Raw genomic sequence first — 27,658 nt, 5'->3', positions numbered from 1 at the left:
TTTTTTTTTTGAATGGAGCAGAAAATAGAAATTGCACTTGCTGGAAAGTAGACATCAGCAGAAAAGTGAGAAAGGGCAATGGAATAACACTGAAGATTTTCTACAGGTCCAATCCTGGTCCAGGAGGAATAACATCACATTGCATTAACAGGTGAAGATCAAGCTTTGCTAGAAAAATTCCCAGCTGCTTGCTGGCAATGCTGAAGAGCTACCCCAAACCTCAGGATAGCTATAACCCAAAAGATGTGTGCAAAAGCATGATCTACCTTGTCTTCCATCATTCTACCAGCCAGCCGGTAGGGCCAATGAAAACACCACATGCAACATCTGCTCACCTTGAGGCTATGGGTTTTTTTAGTGTACAAAGCAAGCAGTCACTTCAGATTACAAACTGATGCACAATACACAATAAGCCAAACTGTGCTGCAATAGAACAGTGAATCTCAAGGGATCAGTGCTAAATTTGAACCACAGATCTAGAACTGGATGGTAGAGGTAAGAGGTCCAGGTAAGATCTTCAGAACAAAGAGCACATTCATATTTCTTTTATGCAAAGTAGCAGATCCCCATTAACACACCTGATGAACTTCCTTCCCTGAACTGTACCAAAAGCTGGCTCTTCAGACACCATAGCACAACTTGTTCAGGTATTCCACACACAAAGTAACTCTACAGACTCTTGATGAATGTTGCCCACTCTGAAAATTATTTATATATGGTACACCCTGTTGTGGTTTAAACTTGGCAGGCAGCTGGTTTGGAAAAAAGATCAGGTAAGAAGAAGTTAGTAATCAGTCTTTTTTTCCATATACAAATATATATATATATTATATATATATATATCATATATATATATATATATATATATATATATTGGAGGCAACATGAAATAACTGAAATATATATATATATATATATATATTCTGAATATATAATCGGCAAAGTATTTTATCCCAAGGTCACGGTTCATCAGTTTTCACTTAGATTTATTTATGCAGTGCCACTTTGGGGTATGGTAAAATTACAGAGCAACAGTCTTCTGAAATTTGACAAATTTGTCTTGTCAACAGATGGGCTGTAAGAAAAGAAGCTCTGAAGTGGGATTAAGGATGATTTGGTCATGAATGATTCCATCTCACTGCTAGTTACAGCTAAAACAACTAGATATAAACTTAGATCATTATCCATCTATTATAAATCATTCTGTTCATGATGTTTTTTGTTCAGAAATTCTACATACATCTCTCTTTGTAAGCTTTCCCTCACAGTTATGATTTTTTAAGAAAATTATGCTGGACATCAGGAAGGAGAATTAACACTGGCTGACCAGAAAAATAGATGCCTTCCCCCATACATTTCAGCCATCACACTGAGTTATGTTGCTTAAATCTAATCATAGCATGTTACCTTGTACCACGCTGTTACATCTGATGCAATAAATCACTAAATCCTGCTAGAATCAATCTACACTCAGCTGCAGTACTGCTACCATACCCAGCTGGTTTGTGCTGCACCTAAGAGATCCATCAACAAATTCAGACTGCAGTAAACTCCTCCAGTTCAGGAGTGTTGGAGTTGTATTTAATTTAGGGACATGGATTCAGATAATCAAGACTTCACTTCATTAGTTTGTATTTTTAGGATGACAAATTCTTGGAACTAAGGTTCTTGATTGCTCCAGGAAAAGTAGGTAGTACTTAGATGTGGTTGGCAACCCTGGGACCCTCGATGGCTCTCACAGTTATGCAAACTAAATTAGGTTTTACTTAAGGCTAAACTTAGCAAGAGATTATATTGACATACATGTAACCAAAATATCAAACCTGCCCTTAGAAAAGCATATTCTTCTGCTGCATGAACTCGTTCATGGCTGCTGGCAGATGGAAGCACAGAGAAAGCTTTCCATACACCACATTATTGGTCTATAATTCTGGCTCCAAATCAATCCAAGGTTCCTGCACCTGTATGAAACATGCTTATGTAACACTTCATCAGCTTCAAACTCTTTGGTTTCACAGAGGGTTTCTGATGGACGTAAAGGTCATATGTACAAATGTTATTTCACATTTAGAAATCTCCAAGAATAACAATGATCTAGAAAAGAAAATCTTACTTCACAGCAAGCCTAACCAATAATCACCACACAACTTTTGACTGAAGCATCAGAAAAGTAACTCCACTGATCTGTGACATCTTGTATAACTAAGCCTAAAAACCAGACAAGGCAATAAAACCATCATAGCTGGCATTAGGTGTTACTAATAAGAAAAATGACTCAAATGCTAATCTGTTACAGTACTTCATTAATTAGAGCTTCAGAAAATTCTGTGCAGTTATGTACAGTAATTTACACAAAGACTGCCTGTCATAATACATTTGTTTGTGTCATAATTTTCTTCTGCCTTATTCACCCATTAGCTGTTGTAATAATTTCCAGGTCTGAATCTACTGTAGCTTTCACACATTATTTATAAATCTTCAGGTACACAAACTCTGCAAATTCTGGTCAATATTAATCTAATTTATCTTACGTCAAAGCAAAGGAAAAAAACAAAAACTAATCTCAGTATTCCTGAATTCTGCCATTGAAAATCTTTCAGAAAAATAAACAAAGAAAAAAAAAAATTCACAGAATCACACAGAATCACAGAATCTCTAGGTTGGAAGAGACCTCAAGATCATCGAGTCCAACCTCTGACCTAACGCTAACAGTCCCCACTAAACCATATCCCTAAGTTCTACATCTAAACGTCTTTTGAAGACTTCCAGGGATGGTGACTCCACCACCTCCCTGGGCAGCCTGTTCCAATGTCTAACAACCCTTTTGGTAAAGAAGTTCTTCCTAACATCTAACCTAAAACTCCCCTGGCGCAACTTTAGCCCATTCCCCCTCATCCTGTCACCAGGCACGTGGGAGAACAGACCAACCCCCACCTCGCTACAGCCTCCTTTAAGGTATCTGTAAAGAGCAATAAGGTCACCCCTGAGCCTCCATTTCTCCAGGCTGAACAAGCCCAGCTCCTTCAGCCTCTCCTCGTAGGACTTGTTCTCCAGGCCCCTCACCAGCTTCGTCGCCCTTCTCTGGACCCGCTCAAGCACCTCGATGTCCTTCTTGTAGCGAGAGGCCCAAACCTTCCTAGAGCTAGCTTGCCAGCGCTCTTTTCTATTTCATGTTTTAGCTCTCATAAGGGTAAGAAACGCTAGTCTCATCCACTACCAAATTAGTATACTCATGTCTCTGAATAGCCATAAACTTCATTCCTGATCATGCTTAAATATTTGTGAGCTAGAACCATCAGTCAAACATGCACTACATACATTTCCATCCTCCAGTGCTTGTTCTGCCCAGAGAAGATGGGTGTCACCAACCTCCATAACTTTGGACCCTATGTATGTAGCTTAAACTGTACAGAAACACAGTTTTCTCTTCTGGCAATTACCCGTGGTGACCAACATGATACCTCTTGTGTTAGAATACATCTCTGGCTAAATGCAAAGCTGTAATGGTTCTTTGACAGAATTAGGAACACCAGAAAATTGTATTGAATAAAACAAAACAAAACAAAAACACTATGTATTTTTCTGAGCTTTTTTTTCACCAGTAACATTTTACTATTTGTCAAAAGTAAAATCTAAAACTAAAGCATGAGTGAACCTATCAATAGCTGTTTGAACTTCACTGGAAGAATGTTGCTGTGGTTCACACAATGCTTTTCTCTACTGCTTCCTTCAGCCTTTTCATGACCTACTGCAGATGGGAAAAGAATTTCTGTTCTCATTTGGGTTTGCCTAATTATGAATCCTCCAGAGAAGAGAGAACAAAGTGGTGATTCAAATTCTGTTTTCCTCTAAAGCATAGGTCCAGCCAAGGTAATCAAAGAATTCCTTTGACGCATTTACACAAAACATACAGCAACTTATAGTCATACAATGGGGAATCTCCATTGTATGTAATTGTTTTTCCCTCCTAAGATGATTTCTCAGTCACGTGGAGTGTGTTTTAGTATTGCAGAAATGACATATTACTTAGCTACTCCTGTAGCTGTTTGAATTTTCAAATACTACCAAATGCTTCTGTCTCCTCATTCCAAACAAACCTGTACCAATCTTGCAATTAAAATAATTCAGAGTAAAAGTTGCAGTTTTATAATTACTACTGTGAAATTTTTCAGTTGTTTTTAATTCTATGGTTTTAAATTACATTCAGTTTTGCTTCTCTCAAGTACTGCAGTGTACTCATGTAAACCTGGACAAAGTTTAAAGATACTTTGTTCAAAATGCTGAGTATAGGACAAGACAATTCAAGTAATTATTTTGCTAGATTATACGACTGAGCCATCCAGTCTGGTATCCAGCAATGTCCAGAACCAGGTGCTTCAGAGAAGATGAAAAAGACTCTTGTCATATGGGCAAGGAGTTAAACTGAACACAGCCATCCAGTTAATGCACTAAAGCATGAGATTTAATTAGTTTTATCATTCTCAGTCTTACATAACTAAAGTTTTCATTATCAAAAGCAACACTTCTGCCTTGGCCAGCACCCAAAGGCTGGGTCATTATTGTCTACACACCTAGCTTGGGATGTAAAAAAATTAAATTATACTGCCTGGATATTCAACAAGCGATAATTCCTCTTTCATAAACAATTACTCAAACAGCTTTCCCTGAAGAGTGTTTCACTGACAGAAGAGAACAAAAGGTATAGGGATGGGAAATAGGATGGCATACAGTAGGAGCTACCTCTCTTCTAAAGGGCAACAGCAATAGGCTAAAGTCACCCTTTCTGATCTGTTGAGACAACCTGATCAGGGTACTAGGCCTTCTTTGTTAATGCTCTCCTTGGATCCCCTGATGTCTTGGGGCTGTACTGCATACTCGAACTTAGTCAGGTTGACACAGCCTTATCCAATATACAGTTGACCCTGTAGATTGCAGTAACCATGCCTTTATATCAGTGATCCAGCTAACTGTTCCCCTGGCCCACCACCCTTTTCTAGCTGGAGACTAATCACCTGTCTAACCGCAAGAACCAAATATGAATTTGTACGGTGACTGCTCTGACATAATATTTTGTTTCCTAACAAAACTACTCCAGGACTTCTCATTGGGTTGCTTCAAACAAATCCTTTCCCCACACCCTACAAACAGTGGCAGAGCACCATTTACCTCCTGTGTGCCATTTTCTAGGGCTCTCTGGAAGACCTGCCCTTTTCTGCTTGGCCAGAGCAGTAAGCTTAAACTAAGATGAACATCTTCAACAGTCACAGACTGAACTACGCAACATTCATCTTGATGAGATACTGTGTGAAAACAAACAAAAAACTCATGCATAATTCAAAGGGGGATAAAGAGTGCAGAATTGCAAAGTGTAATTTGAGGAATGCATGATTTCATGACACTAGATGAAATGAGGGTTTGGTTTTTGATGTATTATGGAGCAGGATGGAGAGGAGTGGGGTCATCTAAAACAGACTGTTTTCTTGGCTTTGTATAATCTGTCCTCAAACAGCATATTCCAGGTCCAACTCTTGACACTAGAAGACAAGATTCAACCTTACTCCACTCGTGAATTGTCTGAATGTAGCTAACAGAGTCACCAACAAAAGCCTTAAGAACAGAAAAATATAAGTTGTTGCAAGCAACACCAAAGAAAAGCTACTTCTCTCTTTTATTGATCGAACGCAACCAGATACTGCATTAACTTTTCCAGATTTAAGTTTCAATGATTCAAGCTGAAGAAATTTAGAATACTGGGTGGCATCATTGCAAAGACATACTTTCATTCATTGCCTACACATGCCACTTTTCCAACTCATAACGTTATCATCAGCATAATGTCACCAACATCTACCATTCTCATTTTAACTGCACAGGACCCCAAAACGGTATTACTTGTGGCACTGAGATAGTTGAGTGTATTCCCAATTAAACCTTAAGATTGACAATGATGTATGTAGTGCTCATTACAAAAATACATTACTCATCTAAATCTGCCATGGAATGATTCATGGGCAATTCATTTGTAAGCTATGCAAAAACTGTCCCTGCTCAGAGTTCTTTTCTAAATTTAGATTCCACAGCATTTCACTTTAAAAGAAATATTAAGTCAGTGATGGGATGTGGAACATTATTCTTCTAGATAAAAATAAGAGGTTGTCTGGGGATTCTAATTAGTTCAATAAGCGATGATGAGTATAACCAACTTTAAATATTGGGAATAATTCTGAGTCTCTGTTCCACTAATTAAGGAATACTTCTAGTTGTAGATTAGCTGAAGAGTCCTGTTAACTGTAACTAATAAGCCTAAGCTAGTTTTGATGACAATTGAGGCTAGATAAACACATTAGAATTCTTTTTCTGCCTTGAAAATGGTAAAGATTTGGCTTCAGTCTTGCCTCCAGCAATACTTTATATAACTGTGTTTTGTAAAATGTTATCAGCTCATTCAGTGCTTGAGGACCTACTCTGAGGGAAAGCTGTAGTTCTATACATACCACTTGTATTCTGACTACTTATCAAATTAGTAGGAACATCATTAATTTGATTGACTGGATGTGGATCAAGAAGGGTTAAAATATTCTTTTCATGACTTGACCCTAACAAAAAAGTTTAGAGAACCATTTAAATTAGATTCAGTTAGATTTAAATTTCCAGACTGACCTCTGTTTGGAAATCTCTTTGGATGTGTGCTGCAGACTTTGTATAAACTTGCATTTACAGCTGAATGTTGAAGAATTTGATTGCCCCTTAAAAATCAGTGGATAGGCAAATATTTTCTTTCTTCTTGCATACATGGACTCCAATTAAACATTCCCATTCAGCAAATAAATTGTTTACATTCAACCCACTTTGCTGGTAACAGAAAATTTAATTTATACTTTACTTTCTAGGCACTTCTATTCTCCAAACTGATAAAATTCTTAAGGATGCATCTGATACTACTGGGGTTTATGGGACAGATGATCAGAAATTATGAGCTGATGACCATAAATTCCCCAATAAAACCAGACCCCACAGAGCAGTTCTAGCATGATAGTGCAGACATTCAGTATAAAATTGTTTCTGTCCTAGGCTTCTAGGTCTCCAGATGTATAACAGGAACCTTGGCAGTCTTGGAAGAGACAGATTAATATAGTGTGCTCTCTCTCTCTTTTTTTTTTTTTATCCTTTTTTTTTTTTTTTCTTTTTGTATTTTTTAAACTTTTAAGGTTAGTTTGGATGCCCTTACTAGGGACACCTGACTTAGTCCCTCTAAGGAAAATATTTTCTCTGCCAGAAGAGTTATTATTTAACACTTTTGGAAGCTAGTGATAATATAAAACTATTTAGTACTTAGCCTAAGAAAATTAGACTAAGAAAATAGAAAGATTAATTACTATTTGCATTCTGATAACACTATGAAGAAAGCTATGTAGATACAGAGATATTATGAGTACATATTGCCAGCAGAGGGCAAAGGAAAAAGAGAAAACAGGGAAATCACATCTGAGAAAGGAGCCAGAAAAGCATGTTTACGTGGCCTTTCATCTCTGGCAGAAAACATGGTGATTTGGGAATTCACCTTAGCAATCTTATTATTTGCTCACAGCCTTCCTAAAATGCACAGCACACTGGGAGTAGGGGGGTGCATACATTAAGCTTGCAGAGCAAAACAACATGATGTTCCACTGAGATCTGTGTATTGACAAAGGACAACGGCATTAAAAATAGCAAGATGGCCAGCAGCAGCCCCTATACCAAGTTGATTGTAAGAGCTTGAAGGTGTGTGAGCAGTAAAGAAATTCAGCAAATAGCATGTTCCTTTGATTTAATATTAAGTATTTTCTAGTAAAAATGAAATGAATATGAAAGCCAATGCAAATCACCAGTCCCATGTTTGCTCTGTTGGAATAATAAACCTAGTGCTAGGTCAGGTATCTCAACAACTAATTGAGAATAAAATTGAGAACTACACCAAGGAATGAAAAAAATAACTTCTCTGATTCTGAATAATCCTCTCTGAATGCAGTTCATAAAACGCAGGGGATAAAGCACATCTGCAGTCCCCTATCCAAACTGTTTTCCAAGACAAGGTGTCTCATCAATCCAACAGAAAAACATATGCAAACAGCTGTTTATTATCACTTTAATTTTTATTTATTTATTTATTTTCTCCCCTGGAATAGATATATTGACACACATTGGGGAACCAGAATATGGGCTTCTTCAAACATTTTATTTCTGAAGCTACATAGTTCACAAAAATCAGAAGTCCAAAACTCTGGACTTTTATATTTTTTCCTCTGCAGCTGGAATTCCATGCTGCTACCACCACTTAAGAGTCAAAACTAGCAGTCAGCATCTTCCACCTCACTGGGTGCAGGTCACATCATTTCCTGTTTCATGCTTTACTCAGCATTACCCCTAGTAGCACATAAGATCATACAGGACCCAAGACACAGGCAAATCATGTTTTCATAACATACTAGTCAAATATTGCAAGCTATTTTTAAGACTAGAAAGAAGAAAATGTGGTCAGTGAATAGTGAATAAGCTATTATTATGTCTATCCCCAGGGCTAAAAGACCATAGAGGACACTTAATGAGAAGAATCATTGGTGAAAACTGCCTGGCATCACAAGGCAGAGGTCTACTCAAAGGCCTTTAGCCACTCCTGCTAATACCATCTGGTTTCAAAACTCATATATAATATAATATATATATAACATATACACACACGCCCAACAACATTTTAAAGAAGGCGGCAAGTAGAGGATGGAATAAAAAAACAAAGCTCATGGCATACATAAACAGTTAGACATGTCTTCAAGCTGCAACAATTATGGGGAAAAAATAAGCTAAGAGAGCTAAATGAATGAAAATCAGTACTAGGCCAAAGGAGAATACCTCCATTACCAAAGAAAATTGATGAATGATGCAATTACCACAGCCAAAAGACAAATCCATTTTCCCCACTTGAAGTCTTGCTTAACAAATACATTAGTCATGTCATCAAAAGCAGAGGTACCTGCTCTTGACCAATTCATATGGGCTGATTTACAGAGAGCAGGTGATGCTATATGGGACAAAGCAAGATTCAGAATGTCATGCAATGTAGTATCATCAGGAAACCAAAGTGCTACTATTTCTGTAGCCACTGCTTTTTGTGCTGTAAAACTCTAAGTGTTCACTATTGCCAGCGCAATAAGTCCCGAGCAATTTTTATTCTTAAATGATGCACCCAATTTTCTCCTGTTCTTTTAGATACCTCTTTTGTTGGTTTGAGTTGCCCAAGACAGGAGGAAAAAAACAAAACAAACAAACAAACAAAAAAAAAACTTTCCACATTGGCTACCTTTCTAGTCCTATGAAACATGAAACAGCGTAAGGAGTTTTGAGAAGTGTGTTGCTCTTCTACGAGCAACACACTCCTCAAAAGTAGTTTATGTGCCTTTAAAGAGAGGCCTTTTTCATGTTAAAGAGGAGGAATAAAAAGCCCTGAACAGCAGTTCTTGATGCCAGTGGGTCTGCAATCAGGCTTGGTAGATGTGATGAAAGCCTGAAGGCTTGATCTTGAATTAATTGAAAGTTGGTATCAAAATTTCTATTAATTTAAGGAAAACAGCCCTCTAGCTGACTTGCTCAATTCATCCTTCTATACCCACTCCATCTCTGCTCCTATGCTTCTAGATGAACTTTGCAGATTGACACATTTCAACATAGTGAAATGTGTAGTAATACACTGTCTTATCCAACAGTAAGATTTGCTTAATCTGAAATTTATTCCTCAAGACAACATTATCCAAAGGAAAGCTCATTATCTTAATTGAAAAGGATGAAAATGAACATAGGTGTGTTTCTAACGTCTCCTATAGATCCCAAAATGTAAACTGTTACATCCAGATTAAGTCAGTTATAGCTTCCAGACTGCATTTATCTAATGTGCTCTTGGAGATAATTCCTCATTCTCTGAATTGTTTTGCAGGAGTATAAATTCAGTTTTCATAAAAATTCACTCTGATTGCTAAAGCCATTCAAACTCTCTATGATATCAGTGATACTAAACACACTTCCCCTGCGCGTCCTTCATTCTCTTTTCCTTTTAAAATCCAAAGAGATGCTTCTATATAAAAATTAAATGAATTTCCTGCCCAGAAGCCAAATTAAATGTGTTCTTTTATACTCAGCACTCACAGAATAGGGAGAAATAAGAATAAATGAGAGCCATTAATTAAATCTCAGGGGTAACCACAATGTTGCAAATGAAAAAGAAAACCTATTTTTCCCATAACTATTTTATGCTAAATACATTATAATTGCTATTCAAGACCAGATTTGTTTTTCCAACATCACTTTTAATTTGTGATCAGACTGCACACTCTGACTCCTTCGAGTCAAACCAAAACATAAGGTTTTTTGTATCATGGGTATGTCTGTAGCATAAGTGTGATTGCAAACTGTGCTTTGTATGCCTTTAGGCATATAGCTCCATAAAGAGTCTAGGACAACAGCTTTGACAACTTTAAAGTCTTTTTCAGGCCTGGCCATAGAAAGATCAAGCCAGTTAGCACTTTATAATCAACCCCCCATCAGAAGCCTGGCATCAGTGTGACCTCTCTGTTCGTCAGAGAGGAATTACAGCTCTCTGCAACCTTCACATCCTCGCTTTGCATCATGCGAGGATTATTCACAGACATTAGCCGAAGACAAGCTTTCCCCTATGGGCATGCTCAGCCCTTGTAATACTACTAATCCCTGAAAGCCTCAAGTCAAGCTCAAACCAAATAAGAAAGGATCTTTAATAAAGAGGGGATCCAAGATCTCTATTCTCAAATTTGAGTGCAAGAAACCAACAGAGGGAATGCAATCCCCATGTGCTTTTAATCACAGAGAAGGCCTGGTAGTGCTTGTGAATGTCCCAACAGCTGCACAGATGTTAGTTCTAAGTTGTACATACCATCTGAGCAAGTAGTTAAACCGTATGATCCTATCCTCCAAAGCAAATAAGTTACAAAGCCAAGTTCTAATGGATGACAGCCCAAACAAGATGAAAGAAAATCTTGCACTGACTACACAGCAGAAAGAGACATCATAGTTTTAGTGACAATAACTGACAGGTATAAAACAGTCTGTAGTCTCTGAAAATAACTAGAACTGTGTGACCAGCAAAGCAAAGATATTAAGTATGCACATATGTCCCCAGCTACACCTAAATACAGAACTCTCTTTCTGTATACACACACAAAATAGAAAATCCTGTTGTGTGCACACATATGCATGATGTTACAGTACATCCTCGTATGAATGCTATACCTAACCTATTCTCAAGGGTTTTCCCCATACTTCATTTTTGGTTTGTCCTCAAACAAGCAAGGAGCAAATCTTTTCCTGCATTAGCACTTTATGCCCAGACCTTGCTTCTAGAGCTCCTAATTGCAATTGACGCATTCAACCCCCCATTACTTTGTCTAACCCAATAGATGAACCTGTATACATCTATCTTCACACTTCTTTACACCAATCAGTTCAATAAATTGTGCTTTGCTTTTTACCTTAGACCTTGTGCTTTCTTGTTCTCAAGTTCTGGTTATCACCCATGCTTTTAGAGGCAACAAAAATTTACAGATAATCCAGTTACTCTATTTGAAATACCTTTATTTTCACTCTCATATGGAAGACACTCGATTCCATCCTTCCCATCCCAAACATCCCTCTCCACTTTTCTACTTCTGTCCTGTGAGCTGAGAATCAGAATGTGCTACATGCCTCATTTGAATGGATGTGTCATTGTGATTCATAAAGAGACAGAATGTTTTTTTTTGTTCATCCTTTCGTAATTAATTTTTAAGACAGCATTTAGTTTTTGACTACCAAAAAGCTCAAGACTAACGTTTTCAGGGAATTACCATTAGCTCAAGATCTTTCTCCCAGTGTGTATGCTTCATCACTATGTGGGGATTGATGCATTGTTATTTTTCTACAGAGTATTAAGTCTGCATTTAACCCGAGGTTTTATAACCCAGTATTGTGAGATTTACCTTATAATTAGAAAACTTGTATTTCAGTGGATGACGAAGGACCATTGATTGTCTTAAATAACCTTTTCCTTCTTACAATTAATGTGGAATAAAAAAAAAAAAAAAAAAGGGTAGATCACTGCGTACAAGAACAAATAACTTTCCTTAGATACCTTCTCTGCAGTTCCATATATAATAACCTTCAAAGTCTGGTAAAAACAGTGTTTCACATGACAGCATCAATTCTGTCAATACCCAACTGGCCAAAAAAGAAAGTCATTTCAGTCATTCTCAGCTTGGAAAAATACAATAATATATTCCCTAAGCTCTCTTTTAACCAAATTATACCAATAACCTTTACTGACTATTCTCAAGCCTTTAAGTGCTGTACAATTTAACAACAACAACAAGGCAACTTCTAAACAGGTCGAACTAATCACTTTTAATAACACAAAAAGAGAGAATACAACTCCACCAAATAATTATGTAGGATATGTTTATGGGTTGTTTTTTTGTTGTTGTTGTTGTTTGTTTGTTCAATGTACAGAAAGAACACTAATATGCAAGTTAAATTAACTCCTAATAAATTACTGATCTCAGTGTAATTTCTATTGAATTCTGTTGGTTTTATTCTTAGTAATAGTGTTCCATGTTAAAAAGTCCAGTGGAATCACAAGTGTTTTACATCAACTCTACTCATATAGATACAGAAAAAAATTTTGCTTTTATCATAAAGCAATCCACACTTTCTCAAACATGACTAAAAGATCATAGATATTGAAAATGATATTGTAATGCAATCAAATCTTTCCAGTGAAATTCCATTTTAGAGAGCAGTTCTATTTTCATTTTCATTATAAAGTAGGACTGATAGCAACTTGCAGTGCAGCTTCTCAGTCAGTAGCCATCCTGTTTCTTGTGCATATTGCCTGAGGAGCAAAGATGGGCTTTTCAAAGTGTCCAGAACTGACCTAAGCCAAATGCAGTTTTACTATCAGTTTGAATGGAACTAGGCATTACTTTACTATCAGTTTGAATGGCAGTAGCACTAGGTCAAGCAAAGTTAAGAAATATGAGCAAGCTGCTATTGAGCACAGGAGTACTGAAAACAGCGTGGATAAAGAGCCACAGAGTCAAAGTAAAGTTGAGAGTATTTAAGTCTAATTTATTTTCCTAGAATTATTTCATTCTCTTAAAGTTCTCTGGATTTCTTTTATTCTTATTACATTCAATTACATTTTAGATATTTTTTCCAAGCCAAGAAAACTGCCACTTACATGTTGAAAATGTTGAAATGAGATGCAGTTGAAATCTGTTTCTTAAATCTTCTTCCACAGGAAAAAAAAAAAAAAAAAAAAAAAGGAATAAGTCAGCCCTTTCCCACACGATTCCAGTTTTGACAAATTGACATTTATAGATGAAGCTTGTTCTTCTAAAACATCCTGTTCAGCTCTATTTAAATACATAGCAAATGTGAGCAGTGAAACTATGTGATGCAGCATACTTTATCTAGGGCCCAAATCGTCAAATATTGAACATGGCCACAGGAACCTTATTCAATAATCACCAAAAAACAAACCAAAACCAAAACCAAAACAAAAAATAATACAAAGCACATTGTTTTTCAGACTTGCAAAGAGAGATTGCTCAGAGGAGGTACCTGAGTTGCAAATAGAATCATTTCCATGTCATTACTTCTTTCGAAAAGGTGTTTAGAATACCCGATTGCTATTTCGAGTAGAAGCAGGGGAAAACAGTGTTTTTAAACTTGATAGCGTGAAGCTCACTGCAGCACAAATACAGCCAGTTTAGAATGCTTTTACCAACAGCTGGGACAATATAAACAATTATTCTTTCTTTTTACAGATAATTTAGATCTTACTACATGTTGCGCAAGCTAGCATTCATGAGTAGCATAGGACCAGCTATTGTACCTTAAATTTTTGGATGTGAATTCTTTCTTCAGCATCCAATAGTGCAGATTGCCACAAACTAATCATATTCATGAGGCTTCACTAGACTAATCAATGAATACTGAATAGGCTGGAACTTTAATTTTCAAGTATTCCTTTTTTTTTTTTTTTCAGAAAAATGCACAATAGAGAACATCATTCAGTTTTGTAGATCTTCACTAATCCACTACCCTTCATTTAGTTCAATAATCATTTTATGAATTAATTCATTCATTTTACAAATCTATTTATTTTTATGCTTATTGCCAAATGATACAATAAAAATATTTTAACAGGCATTTTTGCATTCATGAAAAGATCCAGAAACAAATAAATCGAGGAGACAACAAGGAACGCAGTGCAGAGTTTATAATATAAAATCTAAATATTAATGTAAATTCTTAACACCACAGGTGACCAATGATGTAGTTAAACAATGGGAGATAGTTATTTTATTTTAATTTGTTGCCAAAATTTTATCAAAGAGTCTGAGCTATGTCTCAGAAAATAGACATTAGGCAGCCTTCAAAACAGTCATTACAATAGTGAATTTTAAAGAAAGTCCTGGTAAAGCCTAAGCTGTCATTGCAGCTGAGTATAGACAAGTTTAAAAACTGGCAATACAGTCTTTTCTTAACATTTTTGGAAATTAAAAGAAAAAGCAATCAACAGAAAAACTTAAGTCACATCCTATAGCCACAGTAGTATACTAACGGGGTAGAATCAAGGAATAGATATGGAAATGCAGAAGGCGACCATCTTTTAAATTAATATTGTACAACAAGCTTCAGTGATCATGAATACAAGTTTCTAAGCTCCTGTACAACTGTTAGGCATCAAATCAATCCATATTCAAAACAGATCTGTGTCCAACTGAGACAATCCAGAAACACCTCTTCTATATCTAGAATTTGGATTGCCAAGAATGAAGATAGAATAGAAGGCATCAACAATGCAAGAAGAATGAATAGAGAGTATGGGCAAAGAAATAGATTGGGAAAAAATGTAAATCATGACTGCAATAAAATTTAAACACTCACTCTGTTTCTTAGTCACCTCTAGACTGCTTCTTAGTGGTTGCTGACCACAGCCCAAAGCTGCTTTGCCCTAATCTCTCTCAGATTTACTGTTTCTATTTGTGGAGAGAAAGGAATATTTGTTTGATTCCATAATTATTATAATGAAGCCCCCCTCCCTTACCCGTTCTCCTCCCCCCCACCCCCCACCCCCAACTCACCAAAGGCTTTTACTCCAGGTTTAAGGTTTTACAACCTGGAGATTTCCCATACACTCAACCATTAAATCATGAGAACCAAGATACACAACTGGCATCATTAACCTTCCTTTTGGTGTCTTTCCAGGGCAGTTCATTACAGGTCTCCCAAGTTTAAATTTTCAGAAGATAGCACTCCCTGTTTTGCCAGGGTTATGCTTCCAGGACCTCCAGCTCAAGCAGGATTTTGGCAAATGGCACAGCAATGGGAAGCATGGCATTCACACCAGTGAAAGCCCAGTGGTATAACTCTCTGATAAGAGACTAGACCAAACACTGCTGAATGCAGCATCATGTGAAACAGAAAACAAACCTACTACTTTCTAGGGAAGGGTAGAGAGAGACAGCATTTTTATAAACTGTTTAGAGACTGGACAAAAGCTTTGGAAGCAAGAGTACTTGCTACCACCAACTGACTGGAGGACCATAAGCAACTGATTTATCTACCATTATCACTTCAGAAATACTCTCAGTTCAGCTATGCACAAACTCACAAACACCAATGGAGTGCTTGCATACCTAGGTCTATGTATCATTATTTACAAATAAGCAGCATGATCCAGTAAGGACAGCTCAGCCTCAAATATTTTTCAGTTCTCAGCAGAGTCAGTGTCAGCATCTGACACCGCATCTGACTCAATATCTGAGCAAATTTGCTGACGACATCAAACTTGGAGGAGTTGTGGACTCTGATGCGGGTGGAAAGGCCTTGCAGAGCGATCTGGACAGATTGGAGAGCTGGGCGATCACTGGCCACATGAAGTTTAACAAAGGCAAGTGCTGGGTCCTCCACCTGGGATGGAGCAACCCTGGCTATACGTACAGACTGGGCAATGAAATGCTGGAGAGCAGCCCTGCAGAAAGGGATCTGGGGGTTGTGGTTGACAGCAAGTTGAATATGAGCCAGCAGTGTGCCCTGGCAGCCAGGAAGGCCAACCTTATTCTGGGGTGCATCAAACATGGCATCGCTAGTCGGTCAAGGGAGGTGATTGTCCCGCTCTACTCTGCACTGATCCGGCCTCACCTCGAGTACTGTGTGCAGTTCTGGGCACCACAGTACAAGAAGGACATTAAACTGTTGGAGAGCGTCCAGAGGAGGGCAACAAAGATGGTGAAGGACCTAGAGAGGAAGACGTATGAGGAGCGGCTGAGGGCACTGGGCCTGTTCAGCCTGGAGAAGAGGAGGCTGAGGGGGGACCTCATCGCGGTCTACAACTTCCTCGCGAGGGGGAGTGGAGAGGCAGGTGACCTATTCTCTGTAATCACCAGTGACAGGACCCATGGGAATAGAGTCAATCTGAGGCAGGGGAAGTTTAGGCTGGACATCAGGAAGAGGTTCTTCACCAAGAGGGTGGTTGCATGCTGGAACAGGCTCCCCAGGGACGTAGTCACTGCACCAAGCATGTCTGAATTTGAAAAGCGATTGGACCCTGCACTTAGTCACATGGCCTAAAAATTGGGCAGACCTGTGCGGTGCCAGGAGTTGGACTTGATGATCCTTATGGGTCCCTTCCAACTCGGGATATTCTACAATTCTATGATCTCATCCTTTCATAGTACAAACCCTTCATGCCCTCTCAGTCTTTACAGTCATTAATAGAACTGCCCTGCATAGCTTGAAAAGCAGCTTGCTCCTCTGAGCATGAACCATGCATGCCATTACCAATTCCCCCATCCTGGAGGTAGCAAGGCAGGCCCTACTCTAATTAACAAACTGACATGTTTCTTTGATGCATTAGAAAATATCTCCTGTAAGTGCATGTGTTCTCCATATACCTGTATATAGAGAACAGTATTATTCTAGCATGTAAGGCAGGATCCAAAAGAAAACGCAGCCAAAACAGACAGTGTCTCCACCAGTGCAAGTGTCAGGAAGCAATTTACATTGAATCTATCCTAAATAGAAGACTCGTATCATTCACTTTTGTATTTGCTGTTCTTTGCACATTTTTGCTGCTGTTGATTATGAACAGTGCAAATGATTAAATTCCTGAAGTAGTGTTGCCTGTGTGATTTGTCAGGCAAGCTGCACTTGCACTCCTTTTGATCCACTTATTGCAGCACTGAATTTACTTTCCTGCTGCATGTGCGATAGGGATTCAGATGTAATCAGTTAGGAGCAATAATGCATGTAATTTTGAAATTCACATATAACATACCACAACTGATTGTGAAATTCACCAGATAAATGATTTATAATAATTATTAGTTGACTTTAAATATCTTGTGAATTATGTACCTCTAAGAACATACTGCTTGTAGTTGGGACAGAGATCACTGAAACAGTATAATCCATATTTGTTGTATCAAGATATTGCAAGAGGTTTATGCCTTTTCTTGCATGATATAGGGGTGTATATCTAAACAAGGGTCTGAACCTAATATTATCGTTAATAAATGTTTTTAAAATGCTTACAAGCCAGGATGAATAAATGCACATTGCAGATTATTTCTCTGTAGAGTCAGAGGTGGAAAAAAAGAGGCTATAAAATATAACAATAAAAACAACTATATTCATGGAAGTATGTGCCTGCATATGTAATTTACTGATTTTATTAGTTTCCATATACCTGTAAAATAAGTTTGACATTGTTCTAGCCCTCACGTTATAGTAGTTTGTGTTTGATCAGTCATCCTGTTTATATGAATAATTTAGTTCCAGTAATAGCACATTACTCTGAAAAACATAGTAGTAGGGATGTCTCTGTGGACTTAAGTAACGCAATAGCTAATGTTATCAAAGCAAATTTATTTCCACCTGATAGTGTTTTCAGAACTAGCGAAAGAAAACAATATAACTAGATTCTTTGTGGGTTTTTTTTGTGTGCATATGTGTGTTTGTTTTTGTTTTTTTCCTAAAACGATTTCAGTTTAAGGACAAAAATATTTTTAAAAAATCTCAAAGCTCAGATAAGACTTACACATGGAAGTATTCCTGAAGCAGAGTTCGAAGAGAAGAACTTGGTGAATCAGCAGTATTCTAGTTTCTTGGACAACTAGAAAACAATGGAGAAAAAAAAAAAAAATAACAGTGTTTTACCATAGTAATATGCTGTAAGTTGCTTCCCATCAATTTCTTTATAAATTTAATTAAAGGAAGCCAAATTACATAAAAATGCTAAGAATCAAAATATTTAGAAGACTTATCATTAAAATGAAAATCAGTATGGCAAAGGACATGATCTTTCTCTTAAGATTCTCCAAAGAACAAAATGCTTCAGTTTGTTTATTCTTCTCCTCACTCTTTCATGAATACTGCCAAAGATCAGCAAAACAGTATGATATTTCAGTGGCCATTACATTTTGTTTTTCAACTGCTTGGTCTCCCTTACAAAGGAATTGCCTCATCAATTGCTTTGGGAAAATTGCAATGTAATTCGGCAAACTACACTGGCCTCACTTCAGCCATTCAGCATTATAAAACTTGCAAAGATGCCTGAAAGATGTAGTTCTGGTTCAGCATCAACCAAGCATCCTGCCTTTTGCAGGATGGATATTATTTGACCAAAAACTATTTACAACTGCATTGAAAAGGAACAGAGATTTGTATCTATCTGTCACACATACATTTTTACTACAGACACAGAAACACTAACATAGCTTAAAGTTAGTTCAGGATTCTTAGCAAACTAAAAGCAGAGATTAGAGTCATCTGCTGAAGTCAGACTACACAGACTACAGGGTGGAGCTGAGCAGATAGCCATGTGGAGAAGAAATATTAATGAATGCTTCAAATTATGCCAAAAAAAAAAAATAATAATAGTACCATAGTAAATATTCAAAAAGTCTGCAGTACTACATCTTTCAGTGAATTGCTGTTTTACCATAAGTACAGACTGCAGATACCGGGGAGAAAACACTTCTAAATATATTCACAATCACACAGTGAAAAAAAATAAGAGATCCAGTCAAGCAAAATGTTTGTGTAAGGGTTTGTTTTTCCACAACAAATGCTTAGTGTACCTAATGTGTTTCTAACACTGTATTGCCAATTATTTCCCACAAAAGCTGAAGGATACCTTTCACTTGCAAATTCAGAAACACAAGTACTGTATAGTCTAGGGACTGGACTAACACAGCCCAAACCCACAAGGCCTCTACTCTTGCGCTGCCTGCCCCACAGGCTTCCCAACAGCCTGGCACACATCTCAGCTCTGTGTACCCTTTGCATCTTCTCCTCCTCCTTCCCACCTTCCCTGCCTGCCTTTCCTTAAAATCTAATACCCACCCATTGCAGCAGTCTAGTCATGTGAGCTGGCCCACCAGGTCTCCATTATTCCAGTCATGAAGTTAGATCCTTCTGCTTGCTTCCTAGGCTTCATGCATTTTTGTACATATACTCAAGATACATATATCAAAGATTTTTGTACACATACTCTTTCTGCCCTGTTTTACTATTCCTGAGGTTTCTCCTGCCAAACCCCAATCAGCAACACAGGCTTCACAACTAGGTGAAGAACCTGCAGGACCCACCAGGTCCTCCCCAGGCCTTTCCCCTCATCAGCAGGCCAAGGAGACCCCAGCTAGGCACCTTGCTCCAAGCCTCCCCAGCACTACTGCTGACTCTGATGGGGATAAACAGAAGAGGTTTGAGCCCCTGATTTGGGAAAACCCCAGCAGGTTCTCCACAGCACCCTAGCCCTGGGCCCTCAAAAAGCACTCTGGGAGCAAGCCAAGGCCTCTGTGCTCCGCAGAGGGGTCTCTCCCACTGCCATCCCTCTCTATGTCTGTCCACTGCAGATGTGTTGTTCTGGTGCAAGTCCTTCTGCTGCCTTCTCAGACAGCTTCCACCCCTCAGCTGCTAACAGGGCACTAAGCCTCTTCTGCAGCCACAGATCTGGAGAAGAAGACAACATTCCTCACAAGGGCTGTCACCAACCTTCAGCCTCCACTATCTTGGGCATCTCAATACCAAGCATGACCACCAGCTGCCCCTTCACTGCCCAGCAATGGGATTTGGGCACTCATCTCCACCGTTTCCTTTCAGTTTCTCTCCACCCTCAACAGCCAACCAGCCTGATCGCCAGCTTCTCAGTCAGGACAGCCAACTCCCTGCCTCAGCCTGCCCCAGGCCAGGGCAGGGCACCTGAGGCCCACTGGTGCTGCAGATGGCACCCTCTGGCACATCAGCTGCCTCGGCCTAGCTGGGGAACTCCTTCCTGGGTGCTCTGCGGGCCACAAGCAGCCAGACCACAGCACCCACTGTGGTGGTCTCCCTTCAGAAACTGATGAGGCCTAAAGGCTCACAGAGGAAGACCGTGATCCCCTAAAATGAACCTATTGTTACTTACACCTACTTCATGTTCATTTTAATGGCTACCCAACAGCAGGGCTCTCTAAATAGCTGCTCCTCAACCCCCTGTAAAAACTATTTCCAATAGTTTTTGCAGGAGGATCTGGATAGTCTGGACCGATGGGTTGAGGTCAACTGCATGAAGTTCAACAAGGCCAAGTGCTGTGTCCTGCACCTGGGGCGCAATAACCCCAAGCAGAGCTACAGGCTGGGAGATGAGTGGTTGGAAAGCTGCCTGGCAGAGAAGGACCTGAGAGTATTGATTGATAGATTGGTTGAATATGAGCCAGCAGTGTGCTCAGGTGGCCAAGAAGGCCAACGGCATCCTGGCTTGTATAAGAAGCAGTGTGACCAGCAGGGCTAGGGAGGTGATCATCCCCCTGTACTCGGCTCTGGTGAGGCCGCACCTCGAGTACTGTGTTCAGTTTTGGGCCCCTCGCTACAAGAAGGACATCGAGGTGCTCGAGCAGGTCCAGAGAAGGGCGACGAAGCTGGTGAGGGGCCTGGAGAACAAGTCCTATGAGGAGCGGCTGAGGGAGCTGGGCTTGTTCAGCCTGGAGAAAAGGAGGCTCAGGAGTGACCTTATTGCTCTCTACAGATACCTCAAAGGAGGCTGTAGCGAGGTGGGGGTTGATCTGTTCTCCCACGTGCCTGGTGACAGGACGAGGGGGAATGGGCTAAAGTTGCGCCAGGGGAGTTTTAGGTTGGACCTTAGGAAGAACTTCTTTACCAAAAGGGTTGTTAGACATTGGAACAGGCTGCCCAGGGAAGTGGTGGAGTCACCATCCTTGGAAGTCTTCAAAAGACTTTTAGATGTAGAGCTTAGGGACATGGTTTAGTGGGGACTGTTAGTGTTAGGTCAGAGGTTGGACTCGATGATCTTGAGGTCTCTTCCAACCTAGAAATTCTGTGATTCTGTGAAACATGGTTAGTACATTTGGAATCAGATCTGGCAAGGAATGTTAGGAACAACAAGAAGGGCTTCTTCAAATATGTCAGCAGAAAAAGGAAGATTGAGGAAAATGTCAGCCTGCCAAGATGCCAATGGTATCCTGGGGTGCATTTGGAAGAGTGTTGCTAGCAGGTCAAGGAAGGTGATCTTCCCTCTCTATTCAGCCCTGGTGAGGCCACACCTGGTGTATTGTGTCCAGTTCTGGGGTACAAGAGGGACGTAGAACTACTGGAGCAAATTCAGAGGCAGTCTATGAAGATGATTAGAGACTGGAGCACCTGTTATACAAGGAAAGGCTGAGAGAACTGGGCCTGTTTAGCCTGGAAAAGAGAAGACTGAGGGGAGACCTCATTAATGCGTATGACTATCTGAGAGGAGGGTGTCAAGAGGATTTAAACAGTCTCTTTTCAGTTTAGCCCAGCAACAGGATGAGAGGCAATGGGCACAAACAGAAGTACACAAAGTTCTGGCTGAATATGAGAGGGCACTTCTTTACTGTAAGGGTGACAGACCACCGGAACAGGTTGCCCAGAGAAGTTGCGGAGCATCCTCTGGAGACATTCAAAACCTGCTTGGATGCTATCCTGTGCAGTATGCTCTAGGTGACCCTGCTCAGCAGGTGGGTTGGACTGGATCATCTTCAGAGGTCCCTTCCAACCTCAGCCGTTCTGTGATTCTGTCCCTGTCCTCTTCCCACTAATTTCAGTAGTGCCATACTAGACTTTGAAGAACCATTGATTTAGGAGGAGCTGAGATACTAAATGGTTTAGAAGGTAAGCCTTTCAATGCAAAATAGCTTAGAAGAGCTCCTGACATTCTCTAACTTCCAATATGCTGAGGTAGTTTCAGCAAGTTGGCTTACATTGCATGGCTGAGTTAATGACCAATCCATGACTGAGGACTGCCCAACTAGATCTTTATAACAAACTGCACAAGCCAACAACATATTGGTCCAGAGATTTTTATTGATACAAATTCTCCTCTGAGGTAATTTGTCTGGATCAAAACTTGACATGTTGATTTGTAAACTTAATTAACTGTGGTCTCAATAAGAGCCAAGATTAGGAACATCATTATTAATTAGATCCTTTTAGGTAACACAGTGGTTGAATTAGCTAAATAAAAATCGTGGAGAAGCTGGCAAGATAACACTCCACTGATGGATGCAGTTTCATCCTGCAAAAGCAAATGCAGGGAGCATTATACATTAGCACAATAGAAATAACTACAGCATTAATAATTGGCAGTATTTAAGGTATATGCAACTCTTTTCTATATAAAGACATAGTTACTCTAACAATATCTTCCTGCCCTGGAAAAAAAAGTAATCTTTAGCCTCTTGATATGATGTCAGAATATAATGATGATCTTTACTCTCAGATAAGGAACTAAGGACCAGCCCTACTAAAAATATATTTGTGAGATTGGATGAAGAAAATTCACTATATTTTCCTCTTATTTGTGTTTCTGTAGTATGCTTTTCATTATAGTACTGAACCAGTATTGCCCATCAATATCAATTATTGGAACATTTTAAAGGTGTCCTTTGATTGAGGTGTTATGTTTTTCATGAATCCTGGATCTCCATTTTTATAATATGATAATGTATGGACACACACCACTTAGAAATTCTAAACATTCTGGTCCCTGGAGAGAACTCTGGGAGTAACACAGGCACTGACCACTGTAGCAGAAACCCTAACCAGGTCCTTCTTTTCAAAAGTTTAGAATTGCACCAGTGCAGATTTCTGTGAAATGGTTTCACATACCTGGTTCTACGCTGTTCCTTTTCAAATTAAGGCCCTTCTCTCTATCTTTTGCAAATTTTACTGTAGTAAGGTTTGACCATTCCTCTGCTAGGAAAGCATTTTAAAAGCACAGATTATTATGTATTTACAAGAATAGTTCCTACACAATAGTCAGAATTTCATGTAAGTAGTGAAAACTGATACTTACTGGCACAATTGTTGTAATAAAACTGCACCTGATAAGTTTAGCTGTGCTTAATTGTTCCCTACATACACTTAAACCTGCAATGGTAGTGATAACTGCTAATAAGTGGTGAGACTGAATTGTATAAGGAAATTCTAAAATTATTGGAGTCAAAAATCTGAAAAATTGATAGAAAAAAAATCAAGGCAATTATAAACCTTAAAATATTTAAAATTGCAGAGCTTTTTAGAAAAAAAAAAAAAGTATTTTCTTGTATTTTCATGTATTTTCTTTTACTCTCACTAAAAAAAAAAAAAAAAACAGAACTGAAACTGAGCAGCTGACAAACTCGATCATTTGCAGTAAGTCACAATTAAATGGAGGCTGCCAGACTCAATTAACATATCAGTTTAGTTCAGATAGTGTTCTGTCAAACTGAAGGAAGAACTTCAGTTTGGGGGGGGGGGGGGAGAGCTCATGGATCATTTCCAACACTGTTGCCACTGTTTAAACAAAAGCCTAAAAATTGTAGCTGATTAGGAATCCACATATTAAATATGTCAACCAAAAAACGGCATAATGAAACACTTGCATGCATGTCCACAATAAGTCATCTTAATGTATGTTAAAGACACTTGTTGCTATGCTTTCAATCTAATGGTGGGGGGATGACTGGGTTTGCTGCCTTTTTTTTTTTTTTAAGTAAGCATGGTGAGAAAAAAAAAAAAAAAAAAAAAGTTTCCTTAAAGTATAGGAGTACCTTTTAAAGGGGAGCATCTGGATCTATTTTATTATAACTAGTAAGTATTGCACTGTTAGGAGTTGAATACACTCAGCAGGCATGTATAGGGTTTTCCTCCTCCACCCAGCCACATTTCAACAAAATTTAACATTCTTTGCTAAATTCAGTTCAAAATGGCCAATAGACTCCAAATTTGCAATGAGATGGGGTCAACAGACAGCAGAAAAGCCCATAAACCGCTTTCCCTTAAGACACCAAGCTACAAAATAATATGTAAATTGGGCCAGAATGGATGTCTGTGCAAGCATGAGGTAACAAGAGTCAGCAGACACCAAAGCAGTGGATGTTACAAGATTTTCTTTAATTCAAAGGGCACGTCATGGGACTCTTTTCCACTATCTAATTTTCAGATCAGTCCATCTGAATGAGGCCTGGCAGCAGCCTTGCTCTTTCCAGAAGAAAATGAATCTACTTCTCTTCTACCAAAAGGTTGAAAACCACTCAGTGTCTTCAGCTACCGAATACCTTACTTCCATTCTCATACATCACTTTAATATCTGCAGACAGTTTGAGCATATTTATTAACCTGAATCTTGAGGGGGGGGGGGGGGGGGGGGGGGGGGGGGAAATGAAGAAGAAGAACAAAAACCCCTCACTTTCCTTGCCTTTTTTTTTTTAATTCGGAAGTTTTACAGAAGCTTAAAAACTCTACATAAAAAGAGGACGAATTGATTGCACAATGAGCACTAGCTTACTGAGAAGATCTTGCACATGTAACTCACCCCATCAAGCATTTGGCTCTACACGCAGTGTTGTGTCAAGGATAAGAGAAAAATGAAGAAGAGGACATTATTTTATCTCTCACAAAGGAGTGTGGCAGGACTGTAAAGAAGCCGTAAACTCTGCTGCTGTTTGTGTTTTTATTTATTTTTTAATGCAGAATGAAGTCTCTTCAAGGCAGCCACACACCTGCCTTAATAAGACTAGTTAATAACTTAGTCATTTAGCAGCTCAGTTTCAGAAAATCTGGCACAATCACTGTTCCTGAAGTATAATGACCGCCACAAACTTCAGAAAAAAGCTCCCTCACCAAATGGCTACAGTATTTTTTCTCTCTGTTTTGTTTAATTTTAACAGAAGTAATAAGTGCTGTAGCTGATTGCATTATTCTGTTTACCCCCTTTGGCAAAAAAAGTTAGCATTTCAGTGCCACTTACCCTGTCACTTTTCATTCCCATTCCTCACAGACTTCCCCTACTTTCTGCTTGCCTTGTAAATAAGTATTGTGACTCTGTAAATAAGCATTGTGTCTCCCAGCTAATGTTCAGGCTTCCAGAACTGACAGCCAATTAACCATCTTTTGGCTGCTCTTGGAGCATGTGTCTTCTGCCAACATCTGAACCCAATCCATGAAAATCAGCTCTATCTAAGCGCAGATGTTTTCTTGATTGCTTTCTGCAGACACAAGAGGACAATGAACCTAGTTGCCTGTGTACATTTCCCAAACGTGCACTGGCCTCTCTATCAATTCTCTCTATCAATTTCATATAGGAATTGACATGGATTGCAACATTGTGATGTGTTTGTATTATTTATCCAAAGAAAATCAAAAAAAAAAAAAAAAAAGGAAAAACTTCAAAATCATCCTCCGTTGCTTGCTAGCTGATAATTTATTAAACATTAGAAACTTTCAATATATGGACCTCAGACACATTAGCTCTAGGGAGTCTCTTAATATCTATAATACTCCTTCTCATTAGGAAAGAGATAAACAATTCAGAACATTTTGATATTACCCTGCTGCAGTCAGGAAAACATTTTTACATTAACCATTTGAATTTTATGGTACTGCCTGCACTATTCTCTGCTTTGCTACAACAACAGAATTAAAGAACAAGGGAAAAACAATTCTCCCTAACAGAGCTTAATTCCAGGCCTAACTTAAAGGTTCAAATGTTACATGCTCATGGAAAGATAATTAAAAAAAATTAATAACTCCATGGAAGTATGCCCTGAAGGAGTGAAACTTAGAAGACATGAAGAGGTCATCTAAGAGAATTTGTGTTTGAAACTGAAGAAGAGCTGACAGCTGCAAAGGAGTAGTGATTATGCATATTATCCAGTGATGTATTCATACAAAATACTTAGCCCTGGGAACCAGGGCTAGAAGCTGGCACTAAGCAGCCTCAGGATGCACTTTCTCATGTTCTAAATCTCTTTCTTTAGCCATTTAACCTTTCACTCTTATCTCTGTGGACTCAGAAGTTGCCTCATCTCACTGGCCTTTCACCTAGGGATAGCAGACTCCTTTCAGAAAGAAGGAAGTCTAGTGCTGGGGTTTAGCTTTCAAATCTATGGTGGTTTTATCGTGCTAGGCAGCTGAACATCACAACCGCCCCCTCACTCCCCCTCCTTGGAAGAGGAGGGGAAGAAGTAAAGGAAAGAACAACTCATGGGTTGAGATAAGGATAATTTTATAAAAGTAAAAAAATAATTATTAAGGAAAGATTATTATTAATTAAACGAATTAACTAGAGGGAGAAAAATGAAAGGGGAAAAAGGAAGTGGAAGAGGAAAAACAAAACAAAACAAACAAACAAACAAAAAGTAAAGGCTATGTGGAAGTACAGAGGAAAAAAAAATTACTCTCTACTTCCCACAAATGAGTGATGCTTGACCACGTCCTTGAAGCAGGGCCTCAACAAACATAGCCAGTGTTTGGGAGGACAGACATTTTTGCAACGAGAGCCCACTCCTCCCCTCTAGAGCCCACCCCTCCCCTCTTCTTCCTTTTTCCACCTCTTATTGCTGAGTGTGACATCACATGGTATGGAATATCCCTTTGGTTGGTTTAGGTCAGCTGCCCTAGTGATGTTCCTTTCTCACTTTTTTGCCCACCTCCTAGAAGGGTTAGAGAGAGTCCTGATGTGGTGCCAGCACTGGTCAGCAGCAGACACAACACTGGTGTGATACCACTGCTGTTCTAGCTACAAGTGCAGAGCACAACACTGTACTGGCTGCTGCAGGGAAATTTAACATCCCAGCCAGACCCAGTACAAAGTCCTACCTAACCTGCATAACATTTGCAAAACAATTAGGTGCTAGATTGCATCTAGTTTAGATAATATGCTAACACTGATGCACATTCACATGTATTTTTTAATGTTAATTTTCCATCGTCTAAGAGCACACCACCAATAATTTCACAGTATTTTGAAAACATATTTTGAAAAAAATTTTTAGAAAATAAGAAAGCAAAGCTTCTCTTTCTCTAGTAAAACAGTCATAGCTATTAGGAAAGGATGGAGATAAGATCCTGCACCCACTACCCCCACACAATATATATATATGCACAAGTGAACACAGAAAAGCACTACAGCAGTGACTAAATTTGAACAGCAGTTCACTTTTTTTATAGTCACATACAGGGATGTATTTCTCTGTTCTTACATAATGACAAACCAAAATTAATGAGCTTTCCACTTTTTCTTTTGATCTCCTATAACCGTTAGTGTAAC

At 38.9% G+C, this 27,658-nt stretch overlaps 1 long non-coding RNA gene across 1 annotated transcript in view; it reads right to left on the bottom strand.

Annotated features, from left to right (window-relative positions):
* The window catches only part of LOC106019527 (uncharacterized), an 81,642-nt gene extending 56,172 nt beyond the window's left edge, over positions 1-25,470 (bottom strand). The window contains exons 1-2 of the long non-coding RNA XR_003500761.3: positions 25,358-25,470; positions 18,143-18,217 (exon numbers count right to left, since the gene is read on the bottom strand). This is a non-coding gene — a long non-coding RNA (uncharacterized lncRNA). The remainder of the gene's footprint in view (positions 1-18,142; positions 18,218-25,357) is intronic.
* Between the last annotated feature and the right edge of the window lie 2,188 nt (positions 25,471-27,658).

The sequence above is a fragment of the Anas platyrhynchos genome, chromosome 15 (genome assembly GCF_047663525.1).
Source record: "Anas platyrhynchos isolate ZD024472 breed Pekin duck chromosome 15, IASCAAS_PekinDuck_T2T, whole genome shotgun sequence".
NCBI classification, from domain to species: Eukaryota; Metazoa; Chordata; class Aves; order Anseriformes; family Anatidae; genus Anas; species Anas platyrhynchos.
The sequence above is the reverse complement of the archived record's forward strand: the minus strand, read 5'-3'. Positions and strand labels throughout refer to the sequence as shown.